This window comes from Humulus lupulus, chromosome 3, assembly GCF_963169125.1.
Source record: "Humulus lupulus chromosome 3, drHumLupu1.1, whole genome shotgun sequence".
Taxonomy (NCBI): domain Eukaryota; kingdom Viridiplantae; phylum Streptophyta; class Magnoliopsida; order Rosales; family Cannabaceae; genus Humulus; species Humulus lupulus.
The window spans coordinates 133,742,332-133,763,486 of record NC_084795.1 but is presented as its reverse complement, the minus strand read 5'-3'; the positions used below and the strand labels follow the sequence as shown (position 1 = coordinate 133,763,486).

Genomic DNA, 21,155 nt, shown 5'->3' with positions numbered 1-21,155 from the left:
CCACCCAACAAATCCTACAAAATCAATCTCAATCTATTACCAAACTCGAGACACAAGTAGGACAACTTGCCACTGCTTTAGCTGATAGAGAAAAAGGAACATTCCCTAGTCAACCTATCCCTAATCCAAAAGGTCAATATGAGATAGGAAAGTCTAGTCATAATGGAGAAGTCAAATCAATTTCAACTCTTAGGTCTGGAAAGAAAATTGTCAAACCCGATTACATACCCGAGGTTGAAAATGAAAAAGAAAAAGAAAAGAGTCAGCCTCCTAGTTCTAATCTCAATGACTCATCAAACAAAGAAACTCCAATCCATCCTTTCATTCCAAAAGCCCCATTCCCACAAAGATTACTTCCAATTAAAAAAGGCAGCCAATATAATGACATCTTAGAAGTTTTTAAACAAGTTAGTATCAATATCCCTTTCTTAGATGCCATTAAACAAATTCCTGCCTACTCTAAATTTTTAAAGGATCTTTGTACTGTTAAAAGAAACACTAATGTTCCTAAAAAGGCGTTTTTAACTGAACAAGCTAGTTCCATTATTCAATATAAGAGTCTTGTTAAATATAAAGATCCTGGGTGTCCCACAATTTCATGCATTATTGGTGATCATTTTATTAACAAAGCTTTACTTGATTTGGGTGCTAGTGTAAATTTATTGCCTTATTCTGTTTATAAGCAACTTGGTCTTGGTGAGCTAAAACCTACCTCTATAACTCTTCAATTAGCCGATCGTTCTGTAAAAATTCCTAGAGGCATTATAGAGGATGTTTTGATAAAAGTTGATAAATTTTATTTTCCTGTTGACTTCATTGTTCTTGATACTCAACCTGTGGAAAATATGCATGCTCAAATTCCTATCATTTTAGGTAGACCATTCTTAGCTACATCTAATGCAATCATAAATTGTCGTAATGGTGTTTTGAAATTATCTTTTGGAAATATGACTGTTGAATTGAATGTTTTTAATGTGGTTAAATCTGTTGAGTGTGGAGAAGTGCATGAAGTTAACATGATAGATAGTATTTGTGAAAATGATGGAAATGACTTATTTGATTTTTGTGAAAAATACTTTGGTATGAACTTGCATGTTGATGACTCTAATGATGATGTGAATTCTTTGGTAGAGCCTATACCCTTAAATGAAACCAAAGTTGAACCTTTTTCACCCTTAGGTCATGTTCAATCAATTTCTGAGTCTCCAAAGTTAGACCTTAAACCTTTGCCAGAAAATTTAAAATATGCTTTTCTAGGAGAGTCTGAAACCTTACCTGTTATCATAGCATCCGCTTTAGATAAAGAACAAGAAGGTAAATTGTTAGATGTCCTTAGAAAACATAAAGAAGCCATAGGTTGGACCATTGGAGACATTAAAGGAATTAGCCCATCCATATGTATGCATAGAATCCATCTAGAAGAGAATGCTAAAACCTCTCGGGAATGTCAAAGAAGATTAAATCCAAATATGAAAGAAGTAGTTAGAGAAGAGGTCATAAAATTGTTAGACGTAGGTATCATTTACCCTATTTCTGATAGTCAATGGGTTAGTCCAGTTCAAGTTGTGCCTAAGAAGTCTGGGATCACAGTTGTTGAAAATGAGAAAAATGAATTAATCCCTACTAGAGTACAAACAGGGTGGAGAGTGTGCATAGATTATAGAAAGTTGAATAATGTTACTAGAAAAGACCATTTTCCATTGCCTTTTATTGATCAAATGCTTGAACGATTAGCTGGCCATGCATATTATTGTTTTCTTGATGGGTATTCGGGGTATAACCAAATCCCCATCGCCCCAGAAGATCAAGAAAAGACTACTTTTACATGCCCTTTTGGAACTTTTGCATATCGTCGCATGCCCTTTGGATTATGTAATGCACCTGCGACTTTTCAAAGATGTATGATTTCGATTTTTTCTGACATGGTTGAAAGATTTCTTGAAGTATTTATGGATGATTTTTCTATGTTTGGTTCCTCTTTTGATGAATGTTTGCACCATCTTTCACTTGTTTTAATTCGTTGCAAAGAGAAAAACCTTGTGCTTAACTGGGAAAAATGTCATTTTATGGTTAAAAAAGGAATTGTTTTAGGTCATGTAATCTCATCTGATGGAATAGAAGTTGATAAAGCTAAAGTTGACCTTATTTCAAAACTTCCCCCACCTAAAACTGTGAAAGAAATTAGATCATTCTTAGGCCATGCCGGTTTTTATAGAAGATTTATAAAAGACTTTAGCAAAATTTCTCGGCCTTTATGCCATTTACTTGGAAAAGAAAATGCTTTTGTCTTTGATAGTAATTGCCATGTTGCCTTTGAAAAATTAAAAAATTTGTTGACTACTGCACCCATTATTCGACCTCCTGATTGGAAAATACCTTTTGAAATAATGTGTGATGCTTCTGATTATGCTATAGGTGCTGTCTTAGGACAAAGACTTGAAAAAATACCTCATGTAATTTACTATGCTAGCAAAACTTTAAATGATGCTCAATTAAATTACTCCACAACCGAAAAAGAATTGCTTGCTGTTGTTTTTGCATTGGAGAAATTTAGATCTTATTTGTTAGGATCTAAAATTATTGTCTATTCTGATCATGCTGCATTAAAATATCTCTTATCGAAAAAAGATGCTAAGTCTCGTTTGATCCGTTGGATCCTGCTTTTACAAGAATTCAACTTAGAAATACGTGATAAAAAAGGATCTGAAAATGTTGTTGCTGATCATTTATCTAGACTAGTTGTTGAAACTATACATGATTCCACTCCTATCACTGAAACTTTTCCTGATGAACAATTAATGCATATTTCTTCATTACCTTGGTATGCTGATATTGTTAATTATTTGGTCACTAAAGAAATACCATCTCATTGGTCTAAGCATGATAAATCTAAATTTTATTCTGAGGTGAAAAACTTTATTTGGGATGATCCTTACTTGTTTAAATACTGCCCTGATCAAATAATTAGAAGATGCATTCCAAACTGTGATCAGTCTAAAATCATATCTTTTTGTCATGATCATGCATGTGGAGGACATTTTAGTGGTAAGAAAACAGCTGCTAAAGTTTTACAATGTGGTTTTTATTGGCCTACTATCTTTCATGATACATATGTTTATTGTAAAGCTTGTGAACGTTGCCAAAAGTTAGGAAGTTTAACTAAAAGAAACATGATGCCTTTAAATCCTATTCTTATTATTGACATATTTGATGTTTGGGGCATTGATTTTATGGGACCATTTCCTAACTCTTTTGGTAATCTTTATATTCTTGTTGGAGTCGATTATGTATCTAAATGGGTTGAAGCTATTGCATGCCACACTAATGACCACAAAGTTGTGCTTCGTTTTTTGAAAGAAAATATATTTTCCCGTTTTGGTTCACCACGTGCTATAATTAGTGATAACGGTACTCACTTTTGTAATAAGCCATTTGAACATTTGATGAAACAATATGGCATTACACATAAAGTCTCAACACCATATCACCCACAAACTAGTGGTCAAGTTGAAGTGTCTAATAGGGAAGTTAAGCACATTTTAGAAAAAACTGTGAATCCAACTAGGAAAGATTGGTCCTTAAGACTCATTGATGCATTATGGGCGTATCGTACCGCGTACAAAACACCCATTGGCATGTCACCCTACAGACTTGTGTATGGGAAGGCGTGCCATTTACCTGTTGAGTTAGAACATAGAGCCTTCTGGGCAATTAAGCAGTTAAATTTTTCTTTAGACAAAGCAGGTGAGAAACGAAAGCTTCAACTCAATGAACTAGACGAAATTAGGAATGATGCATATGACTATTCAAAAAAGTATAAGGATCGCATGAAATTTTACCATGATAAAAATATTTTGAGAAAAGATTTTTATCCAGGTCAGAAAGTCCTTTTATACAACTCTCGTTTGCATTTATTCCCGGGAAAGTTACGCTCTAGGTGGTCTGGTCCTTACATTGTTCGTATTGTTTTTTCACATGGAGCTATTGAAATTGAAAATCCTAAAAATGGTGATATATTTAAAGTTAATGGACAAAAATTAAAACCATTTTTGGAATTAAAAACTGATGAAGTGGATGAGATACTCCTTGAGGACCCTGTTTACCATGCTCTTTGATTCCTGTGTGATCTTGATAACTTGTGTTTTATTTGTATTGTTGTTTTATGTGCGATTTAATTTTTGTTAGTTGTATCCTGTTCTATCTTGTTCTATCTTCGCAATGCACAATATCGAGGTACGACCATTCTAAACTTTACACTCTTGTCAATTTTAATTTATATTTATATTTTGACACATTGAGGACAATGCTTAAATTAAGTTTGGGGGTATCGAGTTTTATTGTGTTTGTTTTGTGTTTTATTTATGTTTGCTTTGCATTGTTTTTAATGTTGTGTGTTTTATTTTATGTATGCTTGTTTGAAAAGAAAAAAAATGTTTGTTTGAATTTTTTTTTATTTATTTATATGTTGTGGTTTTGTTAATTTTTTTTTTATTTGTTCATTTTCATAAAAATTCAAAAAAAAAAATTTTAAAAAAATTATTTACAAAAAAAAAAAAATTTGGTGATATTTTTCATTTTCAATGATAAAAATTCTGATTGAGTTTGAAATTAATTCTCTTAAAAATATGAATAATTTTTAAGCTTTGTTTTTAATTATAGGGTCAATTTTGCTTGTAACAAAAATTACATTTTTCATAAAAACTCTTATTTCCTATAAGTTTAAGTGAAAAATAATTTTAATAAAAACATATTTTCTAAAAGCAAAATTGACAATTTAATTAATTATATAAGCTTAACTTTTATTCATAATAATTTCTGAGAGTTATTTTCATTGTGCAATTTTTGAGAAAATCATTTTTATATCACCAATAAAAAAAATATATATATGTGTATTTTAATTTTTCTTTTGCTTGAGGACTAGCAAAACTTTAAGTTTGGGGGTGTGATAACTCTACAAAATAGAGTTATTTTACCATGTTTTACATGCTAATTGTTGCTTAGTTCATGAGTTTTTAATTAACTTATTAAGTTTTTATGTAATTTTTAATTTATTAGTCTTATTGTAGTTTTCTAGATTTTTATATGTTTTTATAGATATGTTATTATAATATGTTGTAGTTTAATTATTTAAAATTAGTATTGTTAGTTTGAATGCTAAAAATATGATTTTATTGAAATTAAATGTTATGTAAATTAAATTTTAATTAATGTTTTCATGGGAGTTATATGATATATTTTATTAATGAAAATATTTAATTTTAATTTAGTTTATAATTTATTGTGTAGGAAAATTATTGCCCTTGAAAAGCAAGAAAATCAAAGGAAAGATGGTAATTTTGAAAGAAAGTAACAAGAAAAATGGTGTTTCTCCAAAAGCCCAACCACGTGAGGCCCACTCTAGGCCCAACCCGTGGCCCCCCCTCCAACACCCAACCACCACATTGCTGCCATTTCCCTTATTGAGCCCAACAAAAATGCATTTTGTCCCTTTGTCCCCTATGACAAAAATGCCAACTTTTTACCCTTTTTCCTACACATTTTCACCACAACATCATCATTACACCCTATAATTTACCTCTACATACCATATTTATTTTATTTAATTAATCTAATCAATTTAATTAATTTAAATTGATTATTTTAATAAACTCACTTTGGCTATAAATATGGACTTTCAAGACCATTTTTGGGGTGCTTAATTTTTTGGTTACCATCTTTTTCTCTCATTTTCTCTCTACCATTCTCTCTTCCATTTGGGTTTTTCAAGAGCATTTTGCAAGTATGTATGTCATTTATTTTGTAATTTCTATTCTAGTTATGTGCTTCTAATCTTTTTCATAAGATTATTAAGATCATGATGAAGCAACTTGTAACTAGGTAATATTTATGTTGTATGTTGATTTCCCTTGTAATGCAACAAAGTCTATGGATTTTTCTTCTTCATATATTTCTTTCATCTTAAATATCTTGTATTTTAGATTGTTAGAACATTTTTACACTTTGTTCTTCATTAGTGCATAAACATAATATTCTTTGTGTAAGATGTGTCATTAAATTGTACACATCCATGCTTAGAACAAAAATATTATGTTTTGCCTTATAAATAATGTTCATTGATTTATTTGTTATTTCATTAGATTGATTTACACTAAATGCTTTGAAATTATAATTTTGAAAAGTGAAGAAAAATCCTATCTTTTTATAAGAAAATTGTGCTTAAAATTATAAATATTTTTGGAAAATGATAGTTTAAATTATTTTAACTATCACTAAAACTTGGGAATCAATATACTAATAAATATTATTAAACTTACATTTTGTGGATTCTAGTATCTTAATAATCTTTTCTTTTAATACTTATTTTCAACTCATTATTGGTTTATTTTCATTATCTTAAAAAGCTTTATTTTTCAATATTTCATTTTATGTTCATACTATTAAAACTTATCAATCTTTGGAACTAGGTTAGAATTTATTACTTTTGATTTAAAATAGTTTCATTTTCGATTTTAGACAACTCCTTTGGGTTCGACATCCTTGCTTACGATCACTATTCTATATGGACGATTCGTGCGCTTGCGATATATAAATTTTTAAACATACCCGTTTAGGGTCCATCAAGTTTTTGGCGCCGTTGCCGGGGAGTTGCAAGAGAAAAGAAACGAATTTATCTCAAGGTTAGTGAATTCTTCTACTAGTTATTTTAATTTTTTTTACACTTAAAAAAAAAAAACAAAAAAATATATATCTATAAAATCTAAAAAAAAAAAAAAAGATAAAAAGAAATTTGGGACGGTTCAACCACCCATAAAAAAAAATATATACTTATATTTATATTTATTGTTTTTTTTTTTTTTTTAGTTGACGGCACTTGTGCCTCCTATCTATCCTTTTAATTTTTATAGTCGATGGCACTTGTGCCTCCTAATTTTGTTATAATTTTGTTGTAATTTTATTTCTTTTATATCTTTGTTAATTGATGGCACTTGTGCCTCTTGACATTTGTTGTAATTTTCTTTATTTATATTGTTGTAATTTTTATTTTATTTAATTTCCGCAAATTACTAGTTGATGGCAATTTTGCCTCCTAGCTAGTTGATGGCAATTTTTGCCTCCTAGTCCTCTATCTTATGTTTAAGTTGATGGCACTTGTGCCTCCTAGTTTTTACCTTAATTTTGTTATGGTTGATGGCATGCTATGCCTCCCTACTCTTGCTTAAATTTTAGTCTTATTTAATTTTTGCCTTATTTTTCTTTGTCTTCTTTAATATTTTAGCGTAATATTGTGAAAAATACTTGGAAAAAAAAAAAAAAAAAAAAACCTAAATCTTGTCCTTTCACCATAAGCAATTCTTGCTTAAAGGAAATTTGACCAAAATTCCCATCCGCCTCTACTAATTAACCTCGGGGAGTTGTTAGTAGTGCGCGAGTAAGTGGAATCAAATAGGCCTGGGGACAAGTAAACCATAAGAATTATATTGTTGTGAAATCTCTAAAAATTCTAAGTATGCTCTGTGGTTGCGGTTTTAACTGATCTTCCACATCAGAAAATTGTTTGTTTGAGATTATCCTTGTTGCCTTGTTTGTGAAAAATTGTATGCATCATTGGGAACGTAACTCTAAAAAACGATTAGTAAAAAGACGTTTATCTTTGTTTGAAATTGAAAGTGTTAGTAAAAATTTGAGCATCATGGAACCTATTGCTAATATTGTTGATGAAAATGTTGTGCCTGAAAAAACTTTGCTTGAATATTTTGCACCTATTTCATCTAATGCTCCTTCATGCATTGTTTTACCTACTACTTCTGCTACTCATTTTGAGCTTAAACCCGCAATCATTCAATTATTGCCATCTTTTTATGGGTTAGATAGAGAGGATCCTTACATGCATGTCAAAGATTTCTTAGAAATTTGCTCAACATTTAAATTTCAAAATTTTTCTGATGAGTCGGTCAAACTAAGATTGTTCCCTTTTTCATTAAAAGACAAATCAAAAGCCTGGTTAAATTCCCTTCCCACTGGGTCTATAACTACTTGGGATCAACTTTATAATAAATTCTTGTTGAAATTTTTTCCAATGTCTAAAACTGATAGTCTAAGGAGAGAAATCTCCGAGTTTTTTCAAAAAGATAATGAAGAGTTTTATGAATGTTGGGAAAGATTTAAAGATTTATTATTAAAATGTCCTCATCATGGTTTTGAAAAATGGAGACTTGTAAAATATTTTTATGATGGTTTGACTCCCTCTAATCGTCAAATGATTCAATCTATGCATACTGGAAAATTTTTAAAATTTCAAGGACAAGAGGCGTGGGACGCCCTTGAAGATTTATCTGTCAATTCACAACAATGGAATTATTTTGATCCTAGGTCTAGGTCAACTAATTCACCAAAAAGAGGAGGAAGGTATGAAGTAAAAGAAGAATTAGACTTAAGAACATCCTTAGATAAATTAGCGAGAAAAGTAGAAGCTTTAGCCATAAGCCAAACTATAAACTCTCCAATTCAACCTAGAAAAGATGTTTGTTCTATATGTTCTAGTCCTTGCCATAATGCCCAATCATGCCCTTCCTACCAAGAAGCCTTTTCTGAGGAGGCCAATGCACTTCATACTTATGGGAAACCAAATGATAGCCCATTTTCGTCCACCTACAATCCAAATTGGAGAAACCATCCGAACTTTTCATGGAGACAAAACCAACCCCAAATGAATCAAGGGCACCAATACAACACACAAAACCAAGCTCATGCCCCACAAAATCAACCATATCCGCAACAAAGAAAACCTTCCTTAGAAGATACTTTACAACAATTTATGCAATCCACCCAACAAATCCTACAAAATCAATCTCAATCTATTACCAAACTCGAGACACAAGTAGGACAACTTGCCACTGCTTTAGCTGATAGAGAAAAAGGAACATTCCCTAGTCAACCTATCCCTAATCCAAAAGGTCAATATGAGATAGGAAAGTCTAGTCATAATGGAGAAGTCAAATCAATTTCAACTCTTAGGTCTGGAAAGAAAATTGTCAAACCCGATTACATACCCGAGGTTGAAAATGAAAAAGAAAAAGAAAAGAGTCAGCCTCCTAGTTCTAATCTCAATGACTCATCAAACAAAGAAACTCCAATCCATCCTTTCATTCCAAAAGCCCCATTCCCACAAAGATTACTTCCAATTAAAAAAGGCAGCCAATATAATGACATCTTAGAAGTTTTTAAACAAGTTAGTATCAATATCCCTTTCTTAGATGCCATTAAACAAATTCCTGCCTACTCTAAATTTTTAAAGGATCTTTGTACTGTTAAAAGAAACACTAATGTTCCTAAAAAGGCGTTTTTAACTGAACAAGCTAGTTCCATTATTCAATATAAGAGTCTTGTTAAATATAAAGATCCTGGGTGTCCCACAATTTCATGCATTATTGGTGATCATTTTATTAACAAAGCTTTACTTGATTTGGGTGCTAGTGTAAATTTATTGCCTTATTCTGTTTATAAGCAACTTGGTCTTGGTGAGCTAAAACCTACCTCTATAACTCTTCAATTAGCCGATCGTTCTGTAAAAATTCCTAGAGGCATTATAGAGGATGTTTTGATAAAAGTTGATAAATTTTATTTTCCTGTTGACTTCATTGTTCTTGATACTCAACCTGTGGAAAATATGCATGCTCAAATTCCTATCATTTTAGGTAGACCATTCTTAGCTACATCTAATGCAATCATAAATTGTCGTAATGGTGTTTTGAAATTATCTTTTGGAAATATGACTGTTGAATTGAATGTTTTTAATGTGGTTAAATCTGTTGAGTGTGGAGAAGTGCATGAAGTTAACATGATAGATAGTATTTGTGAAAATGATGGAAATGACTTATTTGATTTTTGTGAAAAATACTTTGGTATGAACTTGCATGTTGATGACTCTAATGATGATGTGAATTCTTTGGTAGAGCCTATACCCTTAAATGAAACCAAAGTTGAACCTTTTTCACCCTTAGGTCATGTTCAATCAATTTCTGAGTCTCCAAAGTTAGACCTTAAACCTTTGCCAGAAAATTTAAAATATGCTTTTCTAGGAGAGTCTGAAACCTTACCTGTTATCATAGCATCCGCTTTAGATAAAGAACAAGAAGGTAAATTGTTAGATGTCCTTAGAAAACATAAAGAAGCCATAGGTTGGACCATTGGAGACATTAAAGGAATTAGCCCATCCATATGTATGCATAGAATCCATCTAGAAGAGAATGCTAAAACCTCTCGGGAATGTCAAAGAAGATTAAATCCAAATATGAAAGAAGTAGTTAGAGAAGAGGTCATAAAATTGTTAGACGTAGGTATCATTTACCCTATTTCTGATAGTCAATGGGTTAGTCCAGTTCAAGTTGTGCCTAAGAAGTCTGGGATCACAGTTGTTGAAAATGAGAAAAATGAATTAATCCCTACTAGAGTACAAACAGGGTGGAGAGTGTGCATAGATTATAGAAAGTTGAATAATGTTACTAGAAAAGACCATTTTCCATTGCCTTTTATTGATCAAATGCTTGAACGATTAGCTGGCCATGCATATTATTGTTTTCTTGATGGGTATTCGGGGTATAACCAAATCCCCATCGCCCCAGAAGATCAAGAAAAGACTACTTTTACATGCCCTTTTGGAACTTTTGCATATCGTCGCATGCCCTTTGGATTATGTAATGCACCTGCGACTTTTCAAAGATGTATGATTTCGATTTTTTCTGACATGGTTGAAAGATTTCTTGAAGTATTTATGGATGATTTTTCTATGTTTGGTTCCTCTTTTGATGAATGTTTGCACCATCTTTCACTTGTTTTAATTCGTTGCAAAGAGAAAAACCTTGTGCTTAACTGGGAAAAATGTCATTTTATGGTTAAAAAAGGAATTGTTTTAGGTCATGTAATCTCATCTGATGGAATAGAAGTTGATAAAGCTAAAGTTGACCTTATTTCAAAACTTCCCCCACCTAAAACTGTGAAAGAAATTAGATCATTCTTAGGCCATGCCGGTTTTTATAGAAGATTTATAAAAGACTTTAGCAAAATTTCTCGGCCTTTATGCCATTTACTTGGAAAAGAAAATGCTTTTGTCTTTGATAGTAATTGCCATGTTGCCTTTGAAAAATTAAAAAATTTGTTGACTACTGCACCCATTATTCGACCTCCTGATTGGAAAATACCTTTTGAAATAATGTGTGATGCTTCTGATTATGCTATAGGTGCTGTCTTAGGACAAAGACTTGAAAAAATACCTCATGTAATTTACTATGCTAGCAAAACTTTAAATGATGCTCAATTAAATTACTCCACAACCGAAAAAGAATTGCTTGCTGTTGTTTTTGCATTGGAGAAATTTAGATCTTATTTGTTAGGATCTAAAATTATTGTCTATTCTGATCATGCTGCATTAAAATATCTCTTATCGAAAAAAGATGCTAAGTCTCGTTTGATCCGTTGGATCCTGCTTTTACAAGAATTCAACTTAGAAATACGTGATAAAAAAGGATCTGAAAATGTTGTTGCTGATCATTTATCTAGACTAGTTGTTGAAACTATACATGATTCCACTCCTATCACTGAAACTTTTCCTGATGAACAATTAATGCATATTTCTTCATTACCTTGGTATGCTGATATTGTTAATTATTTGGTCACTAAAGAAATACCATCTCATTGGTCTAAGCATGATAAATCTAAATTTTATTCTGAGGTGAAAAACTTTATTTGGGATGATCCTTACTTGTTTAAATACTGCCCTGATCAAATAATTAGAAGATGCATTCCAAACTGTGATCAGTCTAAAATCATATCTTTTTGTCATGATCATGCATGTGGAGGACATTTTAGTGGTAAGAAAACAGCTGCTAAAGTTTTACAATGTGGTTTTTATTGGCCTACTATCTTTCATGATACATATGTTTATTGTAAAGCTTGTGAACGTTGCCAAAAGTTAGGAAGTTTAACTAAAAGAAACATGATGCCTTTAAATCCTATTCTTATTATTGACATATTTGATGTTTGGGGCATTGATTTTATGGGACCATTTCCTAACTCTTTTGGTAATCTTTATATTCTTGTTGGAGTCGATTATGTATCTAAATGGGTTGAAGCTATTGCATGCCACACTAATGACCACAAAGTTGTGCTTCGTTTTTTGAAAGAAAATATATTTTCCCGTTTTGGTTCACCACGTGCTATAATTAGTGATAACGGTACTCACTTTTGTAATAAGCCATTTGAACATTTGATGAAACAATATGGCATTACACATAAAGTCTCAACACCATATCACCCACAAACTAGTGGTCAAGTTGAAGTGTCTAATAGGGAAGTTAAGCACATTTTAGAAAAAACTGTGAATCCAACTAGGAAAGATTGGTCCTTAAGACTCATTGATGCATTATGGGCGTATCGTACCGCGTACAAAACACCCATTGGCATGTCACCCTACAGACTTGTGTATGGGAAGGCGTGCCATTTACCTGTTGAGTTAGAATATAGAGCCTTCTGGGCAATTAAGCAGTTAAATTTTTCTTTAGACAAAGCAGGTGAGAAACGAAAGCTTCAACTCAATGAACTAGACGAAATTAGGAATGATGCATATGACTATTCAAAAAAGTATAAGGATCGCATGAAATTTTACCATGATAAAAATATTTTGAGAAAAGATTTTTATCCAGGTCAGAAAGTCCTTTTATACAACTCTCGTTTGCATTTATTCCCGGGAAAGTTACGCTCTAGGTGGTCTGGTCCTTACATTGTTCGTATTGTTTTTTCACATGGAGCTATTGAAATTGAAAATCCTAAAAATGGTGATATATTTAAAGTTAATGGACAAAAATTAAAACCATTTTTGGAATTAAAAACTGATGAAGTGGATGAGATACTCCTTGAGGACCCTGTTTACCATGCTCTTTGATTCCTGTGTGATCTTGATAACTTGTGTTTTATTTGTATTGTTGTTTTATGTGCGATTTAATTTTTGTTAGTTGTATCCTGTTCTATCTTGTTCTATCTTCGCAATGCACAATATCGAGGTACGACCATTCTAAACTTTACACTCTTGTCAATTTTAATTTATATTTATATTTTGACACATTGAGGACAATGCTTAAATTAAGTTTGGGGGTATCGAGTTTTATTGTGTTTGTTTTGTGTTTTATTTATGTTTGCTTTGCATTGTTTTTAATGTTGTGTGTTTTATTTTATGTATGCTTGTTTGAAAAGAAAAAAAATGTTTGTTTGAATTTTTTTTTATTTATTTATATGTTGTGGTTTTGTTAATTTTTTTTTTTATTTGTTCATTTTCATAAAAATTCAAAAAAAAAAATTTTAAAAAAATTATTTACAAAAAAAAAAAATTTGGTGATATTTTTCATTTTCAATGATAAAAATTCTGATTGAGTTTGAAATTAATTCTCTTAAAAATATGAATAATTTTTAAGCTTTGTTTTTAATTATAGGGTCAATTTTGCTTGTAACAAAAATTACATTTTTCATAAAAACTCTTATTTCCTATAAGTTTAAGTGAAAAATAATTTTAATAAAAACATATTTTCTAAAAGCAAAATTGACAATTTAATTAATTATATAAGCTTAACTTTTATTCATAATAATTTCTGAGAGTTATTTTCATTGTGCAATTTTTGAGAAAATCATTTTTATATCACCAATAAAAAAAATATATATATGTGTATTTTAATTTTTCTTTTGCTTGAGGACTAGCAAAACTTTAAGTTTGGGGGTGTGATAACTCTACAAAATAGAGTTATTTTACCATGTTTTACATGCTAATTGTTGCTTAGTTCATGAGTTTTTAATTAACTTATTAAGTTTTTATGTAATTTTTAATTTATTAGTCTTATTGTAGTTTTCTAGATTTTTATATGTTTTTATAGATATGTTATTATAATATGTTGTAGTTTAATTATTTAAAATTAGTATTGTTAGTTTGAATGCTAAAAATATGATTTTATTGAAATTAAATGTTATGTAAATTAAATTTTAATTAATGTTTTCATGGGAGTTATATGATATATTTTATTAATGAAAATATTTAATTTTAATTTAGTTTATAATTTATTGTGTAGGAAAATTATTGCCCTTGAAAAGCAAGAAAATCAAAGGAAAGATGGTAATTTTGAAAGAAAGTAACAAGAAAAATGGTGTTTCTCCAAAAGCCCAACCACGTGAGGCCCACTCTAGGCCCAACCCGTGGCCCCCCCTCCAACACCCAACCACCACATTGCTGCCATTTCCCTTATTGAGCCCAACAAAAATGCATTTTGTCCCTTTGTCCCCTATGACAAAAATGCCAACTTTTTACCCTTTTTCCTACACATTTTCACCACAACATCATCATTACACCCTATAATTTACCTCTACATACCATATTTATTTTATTTAATTAATCTAATCAATTTAATTAATTTAAATTGATTATTTTAATAAACTCACTTTGGCTATAAATATGGACTTTCAAGACCATTTTTGGGGTGCTTAATTTTTTGGTTACCATCTTTTTCTCTCATTTTCTCTCTACCATTCTCTCTTCCATTTGGGTTTTTCAAGAGCATTTTGCAAGTATGTATGTCATTTATTTTGTAATTTCTATTCTAGTTATGTGCTTCTAATCTTTTTCATAAGATTATTAAGATCATGATGAAGCAACTTGTAACTAGGTAATATTTATGTTGTATGTTGATTTCCCTTGTAATGCAACAAAGTCTATGGATTTTTCTTCTTCATATATTTCTTTCATCTTAAATATCTTGTATTTTAGATTGTTAGAACATTTTTACACTTTGTTCTTCATTAGTGCATAAACATAATATTCTTTGTGTAAGATGTGTCATTAAATTGTACACATCCATGCTTAGAACAAAAATATTATGTTTTGCCTTATAAATAATGTTCATTGATTTATTTGTTATTTCATTAGATTGATTTACACTAAATGCTTTGAAATTATAATTTTGAAAAGTGAAGAAAAATCCTATCTTTTTATAAGAAAATTGTGCTTAAAATTATAAATATTTTTGGAAAATGATAGTTTAAATTATTTTAACTATCACTAAAACTTGGGAATCAATATACTAATAAATATTATTAAACTTACATTTTGTGGATTCTAGTATCTTAATAATCTTTTCTTTTAATACTTATTTTCAACTCATTATTGGTTTATTTTCATTATCTTAAAAAGCTTTATTTTTCAATATTTCATTTTATGTTCATACTATTAAAACTTATCAATCTTTGGAACTAGGTTAGAATTTATTACTTTTGATTTAAAATAGTTTCATTTTCGATTTTAGACAACTCCTTTGGGTTCGACATCCTTGCTTACGATCACTATTCTATATGGACGATTCGTGCGCTTGCGATATATAAATTTTTAAACATACCCGTTTAGGGTCCATCATCGAGCTATCCATCCCCTTTTGCTCATGCTCTCTTAGCCTAGGGCAATCCTTTTTGAAGTGCCCAACCATGCCACATGCGAAACATGCCCTTGCTCGGCATTCTCCTAGATGATGCCTTTTACACCGAGCGCATATTGGATATGTCTTCCGGCTTTCCTTTTTACTTGCTCCAATAAGTGGGGATACCACTATCTAAGCTCCGTGCTCCCTGACACTCTTCTTCTCATTTCTTATGCTCTCAACAGTAAGAGCCTTCTCTACCACCTGAGCATAGGTAGAGACTTCATGCACTGGGGCAACCCTAATGCCCTGAACTATTATGGGATTCAACCCTTGAATAAACCTTTCCTTCCGAGCTATATCTGTGGATACCATGTCAAAAGCAAACTTAGCCAACCCATCAAATCTATTAACATACTCGGCTACTGATGCCTTTCCCTGAACGAGATTCAGAAACTCATTCATCTTAGCGGTCTTGGCTACATCACAATAATACTTCTCATTAACAGCTGCCTAAATTCTTTCCAGTCCATCACAGCTGTGTCTCGTGTCTGGGATACTACCTCCCACCACGTCCGGGCATCATCCCGCAATACACATGTAGCACAGTTCACCCTATGATGACCCACCAGCCCCATACTGTCAAGAATGGAACTGATCATGCCCATCCATTTCTCAGCTCTAAATGGATCTAGGCCTCCCTCGAAGACTGGAGGGTAATACTCGTGGAATCTCCCACAAAGAAATTCCCATCTATTCTCAACCCTAGGCTGAGCCAAAGCTGGTGCCACTCCTGGCACAACAAAGGAAGAGGTGCTTCCCAATAGATTCTGCTGTTGCATCAAACACGTAATCTCTTCCTCATGCCTCTGCAATCTTGATTGCAAATCTGTGATCATCTGCTGAAAATTCATAGGTGCAGATGAAGAACTAATACCCTGGCTGTAACCCTTAGCCTCTATATAACCACCACCAGGCCTCATTATCTGCCTTGAATATATGCCTGCTAATTGAATCTGCAGTCAATAACTTGACCCATTAAATATGATAAGCATATCAAGAGCTTTCCCCCACGGGATAAATCTTACCACACCACATTCATTAACCACTTGCAGTGCCAAAAACATGTCCATGGCATTCATACATCAATCATAATCCCTGCTATTCCAATATTCACATGATGCCTCCAACTCCAGCAAGAAAATATCACAATTATATACTCATGGAGCAGGTAATCATATAATCGCATTCATATACATATTCACGGAGCATATAATCATATAGTCAAGAGCCAGGCTCTATCAGAATCTCATGCTCCCTAATACAATGTGCAGGTAAAGCATTTACATTCTATTTAAGCAGTTAAGCACATAACTACAGAAATAGTTACCATTCCCTGAGTGAAGTTATCTTCAGTGACGAGTGTACATGCCCAGCTTGTCTTCAGGAACCATAAACCTTGGCTCGCTCTGATACCAAGTTGTAACGCCCTAAACTCCAGAGACCGTTACAGTGTGCCTTGTAAACAGTGCTAAACCCGCTAATTGAGTCATTTGGCTAAAAACGTGTATCTAAGTATGATTAGCGATTTAGGGATTAAAAATTTTGGTTAAGATATAACGTTTCATTAGAACGTTTATTATATACATTGGGATCCCAAAAATATAATTTAAAGGTTTATTACAACAAAATATTTACAACCAGCCAATCTAAGCGGCAAAATAGGGTTTAGCCCTAGTTCCTCTCCTTCAAACCTCGGCCGTGGCGGTCGAGCCGCTGCATATGTACACATCGTCACCTAAGCTCTCCAACTCAAGGATGGTCCGGCTTTCTTTTGCCTTTACCTGCACCACATAGCACCCGTGAGCTGAAGCCCAGCAAGAAAACTTAATATGCTCATGAATAGTAATAACATGTCATCGAATCATAAGGCACACGCCTAGCAGATATAGCCCTAGCCAAGCAGGCAAGCAAAACCACGTAGCAATGGGTATCTAGGATAAAGAATCCTGCCCTCCTGAATGGACGACTATCAAGTCAGTCTCAATCAGATAAGTGATTTAACACTGGTGGTTCCGGTAACCATATCGAGTTGATAGCCCTGGATAAAAGATAGATGACTGATAAGTCCATCTCGGTCAGATGACTGATAAGTCTATCCCGGTCAGATGACTAATAAGTCCATCTCGGTCAGATGACTGATAAGTCTATCCCGGTCAGATGACTGATAAGTCCATCTCGGTCAGATGACTGATAAGTCCATCTCGATCAAATGACTGATAAGTCCATCTCGATTAGATGACTAATAAGTCCATCTCGGAGGTCCCATACCCTCTTAGCCATGTGACAAGTAGTCACCTAGGCCTTAGGCCCTGGCTCTAGTAACTAGTCTTAGACTAGGCAAACGCTTATAATTTTCATCGACCTTCAGGTCGGTCCAACATTAATACCCCATACGAGTCATTCAACGCTGATATCGATTAGATATAATCTTCATTTGGCTTGACGTTCATGACGTTATGCCATTTCTGACTCTTAGGTTAGTAAAACACAACCAGTGTTCAACTCATTGTGAACTTGACTAGTAAATTACAGCTTCACAGATGGATCTAACACCATTGCCGATTCTGACTAATAAGTCAGTGCCATACACAAGTAAGCCATGCCACCAAACATATATCATATGTCAAATATCCAAATAAAAGGCATTCAACATGCTTATTCAATAATTACTAGCACAATTAGGATCATGCATAAACACAGAGGCTCAAGCTGTGAACAATATCATACTCAATATACAAAGCATGTCCTAATCACATGTTTCTCGTGCATCATATACATCATATTTAACCACTTGACATGCCTCAACAATAATCATGCATGCCACATTTAATAATCCAACATGCATCAATAATAACCATGCATGTCACATATACACAGGGTGCAGTTTTCTTACCTTTGGTCCAAGCACAGGTTACTAATAAATGAGCCACAAGCACGACCCTGATTCCAAGCCCTAGTGATAACGTAGTCACAACCATGATATAAAACCTCATAAAAATGGGTAAATAAATACTTCCAAACCCAACCCAAGCCTCCGGGACAACAAATCCCACTCAACTAGGTAGTAGGATCGATCCTAGGCCCTTAGAGTTAAGTTCCCATGCTCAAAACATCAATTTGGCCATAAAAATCACCAAGCACCGCAGACCTCCTGGCAAGCACCGCGGCCCTTAGGAAAAACAGAACCTCCACCTGTTTCTTCAAGCCCGGGCCGCGGCGCCCAAGAATAGGGCCGCGACCCTACCTCGAACCAGCCATTTTTCCCCGTTTTCAACCTTTTAAAACCTTCCAAAAACATATCCAAACATCTACAAACTCAAAAATCAAAGTTCCCAAACATTCCCATCATCCAAAAGCAACAAAACCCAAGTCTCAAATCACCCAAAAACTCATCAAAACACAAAGTCCAATTCAAGCTTAAAAACTTTTAAGAACTTAAAACTTGAATTACCTCCGATTGAGTTGTTTCCAACTAAATCCTCCGGCTAATAAGCTTATAATCTTTCCTAGGATCGCTATGCCTCGATCCTCGCTTGAATCCGAGTCCTAGAACTCAAGTTACCTTCGAAAATACGATCGGGAGACAAAAAAGGAACTTAGAGGGAGAGAGAAAGTACATAACGTTCTTTTTATTCTTTTAAAAGGTTACTTCAAGCATAAGTAGCCTTAACCAAATCCTAACGCTCGGGGTCCCGAAAACAATCCCGGGGCAAAATAGTAAAAACCTCCAGAATTTCCCCTTGATCTTACTAACGCCCAATTTATCACCACATATTAATTCTCATTACCCAATAACCTGGTAATGCTCTAAATACCCCTTGAATTACTCCAAGTCAAGCTTAAATCTCGTTGTGACTTTCCCACTAGCTTATCTCCTAGAATCGTCTTGTGCTGGGTAACCCTGGCATAACCAAATAATAATATAACACCACACACATATCACATATGCCAAATATGCCCGAAATGGCCAAAATATGAAAATCACCCAATTACTTAGAAATGGGTTCACATGCATATTTAATACTCCTAAACATGCATATTATCATTTAATAACACAATATAGCAATTATGGCCCTCCCGGCCTTCTAATCAAGGTCCTAAACCTTATTAGGAAATTTGGGGCATTACACTTGAACAGTCCTCTAGCATTTTTCTGAGGCTTGCATCCCAGGGGTGGTTGGCCCAAGGTGATAGGCCGACCAACTATGCCCCATTTTTCATGCTTTGTAATTTTATGGATTCAGTGTGGTCGGCCCAGGCTTAAGCTCACTGGGCCGACCCCCTATATAGAATTTTTCTCCCGATTTCTTCATTTTTAGTCCTCATGGATATGCCCCCAACTATTGGCTTCATTATGCTCATTTACTAACTTTAATCTTCATTTTTCTCCTGTTGCAGATGTCCAGCTCCTCTTCATCAGATAAGTCAATAAATGAGCATACTAAAGGGTGAAAAGGATTCTCCCTCGCTCTGGTTTATACTTGTTCAGTGAGGAAGATTTATTGAAAAGGTATTGCTCAATGGAGAGAGTAAAACAGACTACTTGGCAACCTTCTGAAGATGATCCTTATATTGCCAGGCACATTACTCAGGGCTCCTCGCTTGGCTCCTCTCAGATCTCTTCTCAGCACAGTATGCCCTGCAACTCTCAAGGCACATCTCAGCGGACTCATTCTTCTTAGTGGGATAGTTCAGGTCAGCGAGAGTCATTGCAATGCCCTTTGCACCGAGATACTAGTCGGGTTTCCCATCAATCTTCTTCTCAGCAAGATCATACCGAGGGCTCTCATCGCCATGCTACTCATCCTTAGGAGCATCCTATGCACATGTTCTGGCCTAAGGTAGTTTGCCCTCCTTCCAAGAGAAAGACAGTCTTGCTAGCTGTGCAACAGAAGAAGAGACGACAAAAGGAGTTCCATTCATCAGATTCTGGGGCCACCTTCGCCAGTGAGATCATATGGAAACCGGTTGAGAAGCCTCGCCCTGTTGATTATGAGGTTGTTTGGTTCAAGGGGGCAGCCTTTGACATGACTGAGGAGAAGGTAAAGAACTTAAGGAAGTCATTTGACCTCTCCGGCGTGTCTATTACTATCCCTGGTCCAGATGACAGAGCTAAGAACCCCCCTGTGCGCTTGGACATGTTCTGCCATTAAGTCTAGCGCCCTTCTTCCTCTTCATCCATACTTCTGTAGTGTTGCAGACTATTTTTGTATTAGTCCTTCTCAACTGGCTCTTAATGCAATCTTGGTCTTATCTACATTGTACATTATCTATCACCGCAGAAAATGGGCTGCTCCAGTGCCTCATGAGATCCACTACTTGTTTGACCTGAAGACAAACCCTTCTCAGTGCAACTAGTGGTATTTCCACTTCCACCATTATATGAGCGAGGGTACCAACACCTTCTTGGAAGAGATATCTAGAAATAGCAAGGCATTTAGATACACCGACAACGATATCTTTACTAAGGATGCAGAGGCCAACTACTCCAAGTTTAAGCACGTTGGGCCTTTTTATAGACCGCTTCCAACCCAGGCTATCACAGTTAGGGCCAAGGGACTGATTACCATGACCCTTGAGGAGAAGAATGTCAAGACCCTCGTTACTTCAGAGAACCTTAGGAAGGTGGGGCTGTTTCCTCCTACTATA

At 33.8% G+C, this 21,155-nt stretch overlaps 1 non-coding gene across 1 annotated transcript; it reads right to left on the bottom strand.

Moving 5' to 3' along the window:
* Window positions 1-8,092: 8,092 nt before the first annotated feature.
* On the bottom strand, window positions 8,093-8,199 carry LOC133827731 (small nucleolar RNA R71). The gene has a single exon (XR_009890382.1). It is a non-coding gene; the product is annotated as a small nucleolar RNA R71 (small nucleolar RNA).
* Between the last annotated feature and the right edge of the window lie 12,956 nt (window positions 8,200-21,155).